Genomic DNA, 207 nt, shown 5'->3' on the forward strand with positions numbered 1-207 from the left:
AGAGTAGCCAGTCCCCCTCTTCTAACCATTTTATATTGGGACCCTGCCTTGAGATTTGGTGAAAACTTGTATAACTTTAGTCATATAATGAAAAATATTAAAGGTTATCTTAATTATATAGATACTTACATGTATATGTGAGTGTGTGTGAGTATATGAGTACGTATATATATGTAATATGTTACCAAAGACCTACAAGCATTTCTG

Source organism: Stenella coeruleoalba (assembly GCF_951394435.1).
Source record: "Stenella coeruleoalba genome assembly, chromosome: 11".
NCBI classification, from domain to species: domain Eukaryota; kingdom Metazoa; phylum Chordata; class Mammalia; order Artiodactyla; family Delphinidae; genus Stenella; species Stenella coeruleoalba.